The sequence below is a fragment of the Tenrec ecaudatus genome, chromosome 15 (assembly GCF_050624435.1).
Source record: "Tenrec ecaudatus isolate mTenEca1 chromosome 15, mTenEca1.hap1, whole genome shotgun sequence".
Classification (NCBI taxonomy): domain Eukaryota; kingdom Metazoa; phylum Chordata; class Mammalia; order Afrosoricida; family Tenrecidae; genus Tenrec; species Tenrec ecaudatus.
This window is the reverse complement of record NC_134544.1, coordinates 116566512-116575631: the sequence shown is the minus strand read 5'-3', so window position 1 is coordinate 116575631 and position 9120 is coordinate 116566512. Positions and strand designations below refer to the sequence as shown.

At 50.9% G+C, this 9120-nt stretch overlaps 1 long non-coding RNA gene across 1 annotated transcript; it reads right to left on the bottom strand.

Annotated features, from left to right (window-relative positions):
• Positions 1-1014: 1014 nt before the first annotated feature.
• LOC142427709 (uncharacterized) lies at positions 1015-6931 on the bottom strand. Its single transcript, XR_012780076.1, has 3 exons — positions 6261-6931; positions 4466-4536; positions 1015-3948 (listed from the first exon to the last, which is right to left on the bottom strand). It is a non-coding gene; the product is annotated as an uncharacterized LOC142427709 (long non-coding RNA).
• Positions 6932-9120: the final 2189 nt, after the last annotated feature.

Below are 9120 nucleotides of genomic sequence, written 5' to 3'. Positions count from 1 at the left end.
TCAAACTGCTGACAGTGGGGTTTGTAGCTCCAATCAGAAATTGTCGTCTAAAAGTTTTAGCCTACTAGGAAAATATTTTAATGAAAAAAAACCAATAAAATTGATAAAACAGATAAAAGGAAAAATTACAAATAAAACAATTCTGGGGCTAACCAATTTAATCAAAGTGAGCAGCAATTTGAAATATATATAAGGAAAAGACATTCAGATGTGATTAATTAAGGTATGTCGTATGGGAATTTTAACTGAAAATAAGTCCATAAGTTACTTTCTATGAACAGTAATAAGTAAGATCTTTTCTGAGAATATACCTTAAGTTATAATGCAATCAAATGACTTGAAGGAAAATGAAATGTATGGCACCTAGGAAATAATTCTCAGAGAATTCTAAGATGGAGAAATCAAAAAATCAGAGTGAGAACCCTCATGAAAACTTTGTTGCATATATACAAATGTATTTTACGGATGGGTCATATTACACATCTCATTTGTATGATAGTATAATTACTTTATCATAAATTATATAGAATTCCCCTTGCCTATAGTAGCATATGTCATTTTCAAATAATCCCTTTCTGGGTCAAGTAATTGTAAAATTCACAAAGAGCCTTGTAAAGAATGATTTTGGATAGACACGTGGAGAGTGCACAGCTTAAACTTTTTTTCACTAAACAGATAAAGAAAGGTAGGGATATTGTTTTGCAAATGTTTCCTTGAAAGAAGTATATCTTTTTGAGCCTGAAATACATTAAATTGATATATTTTGGGAATAATATATAAGGCTAAGCAGAATAAATATGAAAAGTTAAGGAGCTCTACAAAAAGATGAAAGTGAGTGTGTTAGGCCAGGTTGACTAGAGAAAAAAACCCAGTAACACTCATGTAGGTATAAGAAAGAGCTTTCTATCGAGAAGCATTATATATCAAGAAAACATCCCAGCCAAGGCAAACTCAAGTTCCTAAGTCCTACACTAGTCCATAAGTTCCTCTTTAGACTCACAAAGCCACATGAAACAATGCCGAATGCAGGAATATCACAGGCCAGTGGGTGCAAAGTCGTGTGGATGCGATGGCTGTGTACACATCACCAGAGCTCTTGCAGCCATCGGGGTCAGGCAGAGAGATAGGAAGAGGTTCCCAGGGCCTTCCTGATGAGAAGGCCATGCCCACAAGGAGGTACTACCATGCTGTGACGTGATTGACAACCTAGACTCCACTCCTGTCCTTTTAGAAATCTTCAAGTTGACACGAACTTATGCAACTAGCACAGACTACCCCTGATGAACTTAACACCTTTCCACAACTCTTTAACCATAGATAATTTTAAAACAATCATAAAATCATGGTTGCATCTAACAATATCAAACTAAAATGCATACTACTCAAAATGTGCCAGCCTCATTTAAATACTATAAGTAAACAAAACAATTTAAATATTATAAGTAGACCATTTAAATTCTATGAGTAAACAAAACAAAAATATTCTATGCCTAACATTGCAATTATGGGAACACCTACATCATCATTCTATAATCCTATGAACATTTCCCCCTACCCATCCACGTTGGTAAGCCACCTTCTTCATGCCTGTCTTCCACATACCGGCTGTCCAATGTCTCTACTGCCCCTTCTATCAACCCAGTACTCTGAGGATACAAGCATGTTCGTTGATGTGAAGAATCTCATTCTAGTTGGCACCTGCGTGTCTGCATCCATCGTCAAAGTGAAACCAGGACAGGCCATCCCTAAAGTCAGCAGGAAGATGCACCGATTCACAAGCTCAAAAATCTTTTCTTCATTTGGTCGACTTGTTGTGGGCCACCTCACTTGGCCTCACTCAGGTGCCCATGGGCTGTCTTGACTTTTGACCGAGAGTCCCTGTCACAAATACTCACCCACCTTAGCCCCCTTGTGCTAAGTCATGTCATAGGCTCAGGTTCCCACAGCTCTTTCAACTTGAGACCAGGCAATCTGCTCTTGTTTGCAACTCTAGTCCCTGTGAACTAGGTCCACAGGTGTCCGTGGCCAGATGCTCTATTCATATTTCCCACGAATCATTTCTATGATGCGTTATAGCAATAAAAATAGATGGAAAAGATCGATGTAATCCTAATACAGTCAGATAGTAAACACATTCTGAAAACATTCCAAGTGAATCCTTTCTGATCTAGACGATCCCATTCACATGCATTATGGTCTTGGGCCTCTGGTGGCACCAAGCTAGGACCAGGCCTTTGGTCACCCAGTTTGACTAACCAGCATGACCTCAGAGATGGCATAGGGTATTTTTGCCCCCTGAACTCAAAATTTACACCTGTCACATTCATTTTTACAATTTCAGACAGAAATAACCAAATACAACTTCTGGGCATCAAAACCTTCACTTCCCATGTCCTTCCCAGAAGAGAGCAAGTAAAAAGACATGACTACATTTGACCTCCAACTAGTTAAAGAGAAAAGATTACCAGAAAGCAGAGGTCAGGCAAGCATCCTCTCTCCGCCATCATGATTTGTTTCTCTAGTATTCCACTCCCTAGGTACCATATTGTGTAAGGCCAGGTTGACTAGAGAAACAAATCCAATGACATTCATATATGTGGAAGAAAAAGCTTTATATCAAGAAGGAATTGTGAATCAGGAAAACATTCCCACCCAGTCCAACTGAAGTCCATAAGTCTAATACTAGTTCTTCCCAGACTTATGAAGCCACATGCACTGTTGCTGAATGCAGGAATGTCGCAGGTTGGTGGGTACAAAGTCTTGTGGATCTAATGGCTGTGTGCACATCTCCAGAGGTCTTGCAGCCATCAGGGTCAGGCAACAGGAAGCTGAAGCGAGAGAGAGGAGGAGGTTCCCAGAACTCTCCGTAGTAGGAGGCCACGCACGCAACACAAGGAGATACCATTAGGCATAATTGGAAGGTTGCACTCCACCCTGTACTTTGATAAATCTTCAAGTTGACATGAGATGATGTGCATTTGTATTCGTACTGGGAAGTAAGATGCTAATAAGGTGATGTAGACATCTAAAGAAGACAGAGTAAGTTTTAAAAAAACAGCTATGAAGTTATTAGTTTCTAGGTTTTGCTAAGTTAATATCCCATGTAATGTTCAGAAAAATATGAATAATAATATTGCTAACTAATCTATAGAATTGTTTTAGAGTGACATGAACATACTGATAATGAAATTAATGTTAATACATTGGCATGGTCACGTGAGGATGTGTGCGTGGTCACTTGTGCAGGTGGGCGTGGTCACGTGAGGGTGTGGGCATGGCCATGTGCATGGGTGGGTGTGGTCACGTACACAGGTGGGTTTGGTCACATGTGCGGGTTGGTGTGGTCACGTGCACAGGTGGGCATGGTCTCTGTGCCCATATCACATCCTCACCATTCTGTGTGCCCATATCCCTTCACCACAGTCTGTGTGCACATGTCCTCTCCTCACCACTGTGTGTCCACAACCTCTCCTCACCGCAATCTGTGTGCCCACGTCACCTCGAGATCACAGTCTGTGTGCTCACATCACCTCCTCATTACCGTCTGTGTACCCACATTCCCTTCATCACAGTCTGTGTGCCCATGTCGACTCCTCAGTCTTTATTCCCCCACATCAACCCGCGCCGTCTGGGCAGCCCTCCTCATGCCCTAGGTCCTCACTTGTTTGTGTACCCCATGACCGAGACCTTGGGGGGCTCGTGGCCCTGCTGGCATAGCAGTCTCCGTTTGGTGGCGAGGTCCTGCAGCGCCTCCTTGATCCGTGCCTCCCTGTCCTCCAGCAGATGCTGCTGCACCTGCAGGAACGTCTCCCCTGCAGCGCCCGGCGGAGGGTGGGGTGAGCGTGTCATCTGCGCCTGTGTCCATGACGTAATCCCGGGGTTGGGAGGAGAATGGGACCCTGGGCCTGCATGAGAGCCGTGAGCATGGAACCTATGGACGACGTCATCCTAGGGTGGGGGTGGGGGAAACCATCCAGGGCATGTTCTGTGCCACCAAGTTCACATCACAACAGTGTCCTGAGCTCACCCCGGAGCAGGGGTGCCCATATCCTACAGGAGTGGTTTTCCTTATAACAGAGGAGGTGGGACACAGAGGGGCACAGAGGGGAGACGGCCATGTAGAGACGGAGGCACAGGTTGGAGAGATGCGGACACAAGCTCAGGAATGTCCAGGGCCCCCAGGAGCTGGGAGAGACCACGAGGAAGGACCCTTCCCTGGAAGCCTCCTGAGGGGGCAAAACCCTGCCCACACATGGACCTCAGATTCCAGGTCACCAGATCTGGGAGACAAAGATGTGACCTCAAGCCTCGGATTTCTGTCCCCTTGCTGTGTCCCTTTGGACACATAGGGCCCGCGGTGTGAACATGCCACAGGAACCCCGAGTCACCTGCACACCCACCATCCTAGGTGTCTCTCAAGGTCCCCCTCCGCAACTCCCAAAGGGCAGGCCATGAGCACACACACCTGAGGCCATGATGTAGCGAGAGCCCCCACCCTGTCGGTCTAGGGGGGATGGGTCCTCCTTCGGGTCGGACCTGGTGCAGAAACAGGAGGGCATATTGGATGCAGAAGTGGGTCATCCTCTCCCCGCCCCGCCCGTCACATGCTGCCCCCGTGTTCCCCATGCTGACACTGTCTGCGATGGCATCTGCTTGAGAGCCTCCACGAGGTGCACCACAGACGAGGGCACCAGGCCAGGAATCTGCCACCAGCACCCACAGGGTGCTCAGCAATGAGGGTCAGCGGTCCACCCTAGGGCTTACTGCTGCCCCACACTGTCCTCTGCTGTCCATGACTCATCACTGCCACACTGTCCATGACTCATCACAGCCACACTGTCCTCTAGTGTCCATGATCCTCTGCTGTCTGTGCTGTGTCAGGATGGGAGGTGACAAAGGCTGCCAGCACACACCTGAGCAGGGGGATCTCAGAGTCTTTGGGAAACTAACACTGAGGGACATGTGGCGAGGACTATAGTCCCCAACTTTTAACAGAGGGAAGCTGGAAAGCTAGCCTTCCCTGGTAGGAACGCCTCCCCCTTGGTGAGTCAGAGCTAAGTCCAAGTACATCATCCTGCTTTAAATATCATTCCCAGCGATTCCCCCTGACCAGCTATGCTGCCTTAAAGTGAGCACAGGGTTGATTTTAGGTCCTTACAGTAGCAGACACCCTGTTGCTACCTCTTCCCGCCCTGTCAACCAGCCCCACTCGCACCTTCCCCCAATGCAGGTCTGAGGTTTCCTCACCTGTGAGCTCAGGGACCTGACTGTTGATGCCACCCACCTTGTGACAGTATGTAATGATTGAATATGCATGTCTTTTGGCTAACTGTAAATATCCCAATATAGTAAAGACAGCCTCGCTTCTCTCCCACTTCCACATGGACCACCAAGAGGGGCTGAGGTGAGCATGCTACCATAAAATGTATCTGACTCCTACATTTAATCTCTCTTATCCTTCTTATTCTCTTTGACTTTACAGTAATCTTCATATGTTATAACCATACAACTGGGCCTACTGACCCTTTGGTTGTCAGAAGTTGGTTTCCTCTAACAAGAGTCTACCTGAGCAGGGGTATCCCACAGTCTACTGTGCAGGGGGAATCACAGTCTACCTGTGCAGGGGGAATCACAGTCTACCTGTGCAGGGGGAATCCCAGAATCTACCTGTGCAGGGGGAATCCCAGAATCTACCTAAGCAGGAGGATCTCAGCCAGGGTCAGCTGCAGCCAGGCCTCCTTGGGGCAGGCATAGCAGCTGAGGATGTACAGCACAATGGTGAAGCAGTTAAACACCTCCACGCCCCAGGCTGCCTCCAGCTCCTTCTGCAAGGGCCAAGAGGGGAGCATCTGAGGGCTCAGCTGGGTACCAAACAAACCTGAGCATGGGGCAACCACCTGGGCAGATGTGCAGTTGGGTGTTCAGCACACCTGTGCAGGGGTCATGGTTGAGGACATGAACACCTGGCCAAGTACACATCTGAGCAAGGGAACAACCCTGGAACATGATACACAACTGAGCAGGCGGCAAACCTGGTCGATGCAAATCTAGGCAGAGAATGCACCTGCACACCTGGGCAGGTATACACACCTGAGTAGGTGACATACAAGCAGACCACAGCTGGGCAGGTGGCCGTGGATAAAGTGGGGCTATCCCTCTGTAATTCCCCGACTTGATCGTCCTGCGGCAGGCTCTGCCCCCCACCTGTGTCAATAGTCACACCTGGTAGCTGCAGGTGCTCAGCCCGGGTGTGTGATTACCTTTTGTCAGGAGGCATTCTCTCCACATTCAGGAAGACAGACGTGACTTCTGGGGATCCGCGGAGCTCCTCTAACGGAAGAGGACGTCACAGGAGTCTGGTGCCCTCACACACCTGCCCTAGAAGTCATTCTGAGGACAGTGGGGTGCCTCAGGAGTGCACATGACAGCCACACAGTGGGCAGAGGGGGAGTCTGGGGTCTCCTTGCAGGTGTGTGACCCCCACAACCCTGTCAGTGCAGGCAGATTATTGGCAGCCTGTCTGACGGGGTCTGGGGATGGGGGCTATGCCACAGGTACGATGGTCAAGGGACCTAAGTGGCTGAGGACAGCAGGGGCTCTGTACCCAGCATGGCGAGTGGGGCGACAGGTGCCGAGGGGGCGCCTGCCCAGGGGCAGCGGGTGCATGGCAGCAGGTCCCACCTCCACGTCTGAGGTTCAGGGCTAAAAGCCCTGGGTTTCTCCAGGGACCGGGCTGCAGCCTTTGCCAGTACTGGAAGGGCTTGCCAGCTGTGGGGTGGTCCCAGGCGTCGGGTGGGCGGGCGGGCAGGTCAGGGAAGAGGGGTCTGTGCTGCCAACCCCCATAGCGCACCTGTCAGCTGCTCCAAGTTGCCTCGGCCAAAGACCAGCCGGCTGTCGGGAGGCTTCGTGGGCACCACCAGGCTCTCCACCACCGACCTGCCGTCCAGCGTGTGCACCAGAGACGAACTCAGCCACTGGCCACTCTGCTGCGGCCCAAAAATGCGGAGCGGAAAACAAACCCCAGGGCCCCGCCCGCCTCTGGTTGCCCCGCCCCGAAACCCCGACCCTCCAGAGCCCAGGACATTCCGAGGCCACGCCTCCCTGTCTCCTAACCTAGAGAAGTCTAACGTCGGAGGCCCCGCCCTGAACATTAGGCCCGCCCCGGGGAACTCGCCCTGGCCCCTCCAGTCCGCGTTGGCTTCCACAGGACCCACTCGCTGTCCGGGTGGAGCGGGCACGAGCGTTGGGCGCCGGCCGGCAGCAGGGGCCCTCAGCTCAGCAGCGCCTCTTCCTGGTCCCGCACCTTCTCTCCTTCCGAGTCTTCTGGCTCCTCTCCCCGGGCTCCCGCCCTCTGCACGCCGCACTGGGGACCCACCCACCACCCCCGCGGCCCCCAGCCGGGAGCCCAGGGACTGAAGGCAGCGGGGCGGGGCGGGGCGGCCGTGAGTCTCACGAGAGAGCCAGAGCCCACCGTGGAGGGCACCCCAGAGGGTCATAATTCGCTTCAGCAGCCGCCGGGGGCGGGGCTTCTGCCGAGTCTCCTTAGGCCGCACCCGGTCACATGTTCACTGAAGCTGAAGCCGAGCCTTTGGCCCTGATCTAGACGTGGGGGCTCGGTCGATGTCGTCTTCCCTAGGAGCCCAGCTTGGGGTTCCCGACTGGGGAGAATCTCAGGATTCCTGGCAGGGCAGCAGTTAAGTGCCCACCCGCTGACTGATGGTCATTTGTTCAAACCCGCCAAGAGTACCGCTGAAGCAAGACCAGGTGATCACCGGCCTTAAAGGTGACACTCTGGTGTCACGTGGGGTCTCTGTGAGTGGGAAGGGACTCGAGGGCACCTGACCACAAAACGAGCTGTGGCCCCACCCTGGTCCCTCCTAGTGCCCTAGTGGCACCGTGGTTAAGCGCTGTAAACGGAAAACAACAGCGGCTTGAACCCAAGGTGGGAGAAAAGACAGGCAGTCTGTTCTCCTCAAGATCCTCGAGCCGGTTCGCCTCAAAGCAACCTGATGTACAAAAGCACAAAACATGGCGGGGCTGCACTATCCTCACCAGCGTTAAGTTTGAGTCCATGGCTGTAGCCGCCTGTCTGCCCATCTGCTTGAGGGCCTTCCTCCTTTTCCCTGACCCTCCACTTTACCAAGCAGGATGTCCTTCTCTAGGGGCTGGTCTCTCCCGACAGCATGTCCAAAGTACGCGAGACCAAATCTCGCCATCCTATTTGAAGCCTAGGCCACATTGTGAGGCAGTTCTCTGTAACAGGGGCCACTAAGTGGGAATGAACTTGGAACATCAGTAAGCCTCCCTTCAGGACGCCTGGGAGCCCAGAGATGGGATATCTGAGGGCAGCTCAGGAAGAGCTTCCCGCCATTGGTGCATAGTGTGGAGTCAGTTTTCCCTTTCATGAGTGCCCCAGACCCGCTTCGAACTCGGCCCCCACCGAATAACTATGTTCCCTTCAAACTCGCCTCTCCATTTGCATTAGGCCAGGTTGACTAGAGAAACAAGTCCAGTGACACTCATATCTGAGAGAGTTTTATATCAAGAACTAATTAGGCATCAATAAAACATCCCAGCCCAGATCAAGTCCATAAGTCCAATACTAGTAAATAAGTACGTCTTCAGACTCATGCAGCCACATGCAATGATGCAGAATGCAGGAAGATCACAGGCCAGCCAGTGCAGAATCTTGTGGATCCAATAGCGGTGGACACATCTCTAGGGCTCCCGAAGGTCTCGTGGCTCATCAACAGGAAGGTGGAGGCAGAGATAGAGGGGAAGTTCCTGGGACCCTCCTTGTGAGGAGGCCACGCCCACAAGGAAGCACCTTCAGGCTGGGATTTGATTGACAGGTAGACTTCACCCCTATCCTTCAAGTTCACAAGGAATTCTGTAACGCCCACACCACTCACCAGAATAAAGGCTCATTTGTTTACGCTGATACATAAATAACAGTTTATATTAATGCACTGCACTAATCCTGGAGAACAGAGAGATGTGTAGGGCCTGGCTGATGTGACTGTCACATGGGGTTACCAGAGAAATAGGAGCAATCTGTCTAGTCTTCAGGAACTTCAAATCCCTGAAGGAAAGAGAGTGGTTGGTGTGTGTGTGTGTGTG